The following is a 1837-nucleotide window of genomic DNA, read 5'->3' as shown; positions in this document are numbered from 1 at the left end:
GTGTTACGGTGTGTGCGTGTGCATCATATTTATTTAATGAAGTCAACATTAACATAATCCCAACAAGTCAGCTCTAAATGTGGTTATTGTCAACGTTCCATCATTAATGTTGATCTGTTGTCCTCCACCCCGTCTTCTTCTTCTCATCATCCACATATCACCCAAATTGTCAATTACATAAGTTATGCGTAAGTGAGTGAGTGTGTGTGGGTTGGCGTACGTGCATGTAACTGACGAGTAAACTGAACACAGGGATACAATCAAAATTCTTTCTTTTTGTCTTCCATCTTCAGGCTATGTGACAAACCACATGACAGACAGACAGAGTCCTTAAGTGTGTGAGAACAGCAACAACAACATATTTAACTAAATAATGATAACTACAAAAGTACCAAACGAAATTGTAGTTGTTGTTTTTGTTGTTATTAAAGCAACATGTTCGCACACACTCTCAAAGACATTGATGTAATTACGTAAGGAAATTAAATTGAACTTATATAAACACAGTCATAACACCACTCACTCGCACACACACTTTCACATCTAGTCACATGCATGCTATCAATGAGACAGACAACATCGTTATATTGAAAATCTATAGACTTGTCTCCGACCAGCAATGATAAGAAGACAAAAACATTTGCAATGGTACCACCCTCCCTTCCTTTAATGTTGTCATCGTTGTCATCATCATCTTCATTATTTGTTGATGATGTGACCAGTGTTGCCAAAACTTTGTTGAGAAAAAATGCTAGATTTTGTTGAGAAAAATGCTAGAAAGTGCTAAATAATTTAAAAAAGTGCCAGAAAAAAGTGCTAAAAATTTCTAGAACAAAATTATTAATATTTAATAATGAAATATTAATCAGAAACCCATTTATTCTTAACGGCTATTCGTTGTCGGTTTAGCCATGTCCGTCGCATTGAGGTCGCAATATTGAAGACAGAGCATTGGAATTTTGCACATACGTTGGTACTACTTCTATGAGATTTGACATTGGAAATGGAATATATTGGTCCTTTTTGGGTACACCATACCCCAATATTTTTGTTTTTCCGTTTGTAACTCATCGAAATAATCATTTCCGACCCTTTAGCCATGTCCGTCTGAGGACGATTTGAAATCTCCCCACCAAAAATTATTAATATTCACCCTTTTTTAGGGGTAGTCCCCATATAACCGGCCCGGCCGAACTTAACGCTTTTTCACTAGTTTATATTAAAATAGTTATCAAATGTCGGTATAGGTACACTTTTTGGTATGTTCCCTATATTTTTATTTATAGTACCTGTCAGTATATCTATGGTGGAGGGTATCCAAAGATCGGCCCGGCCGAACTTAACGCTTTTTCACTTATTCAACCTAAATTGCTGTATATTTGTATATTGTGTTCTACCTGGTTATATAGTCTTCTTACTAGAACTTATCAATATTGGGCTACTTTTAAGGGTAGCCCTCATCAATAGCATTGGTTTTAATTTGATTGTTTAAATTTTGTTGAGTAAAATATCTCCTTATGAAAAATTATTAATATGGGTCCATATATAGGGGAGGGTACAGCTCTGTGGGGGCTACCCCTAAGCCCCCACAGAGCGGTACCCTCCCCTTATTCGACTTTTTGGGGACGTCGGACACGCAACCGAATTGACTAATTTTTTTCTTTTTTTGTTTTGATGGGATTTGAAATCTTTCGTCCCATTTGTGTACTCATTCTCAACAGCGACTTTAATATGAAAAATATGTTTGCCGGAATTTTTCTATTTTGGACCTTATTCTGGCACAATCCCAATATAAATGGGTACGCTCGCCTTTTCAGTAATCTAAAGTGGTTATAAC

Source organism: Musca vetustissima, unplaced genomic scaffold, assembly GCF_032173495.1.
Source record: "Musca vetustissima isolate MV318-11 ecotype Yass unplaced genomic scaffold, APGP_CSIRO_Mvet_v1 utg19442, whole genome shotgun sequence".
NCBI lineage: Eukaryota > Metazoa > Arthropoda > Insecta > Diptera > Muscidae > Musca > Musca vetustissima.
Note: the sequence above shows the minus strand (reverse complement) of the source record.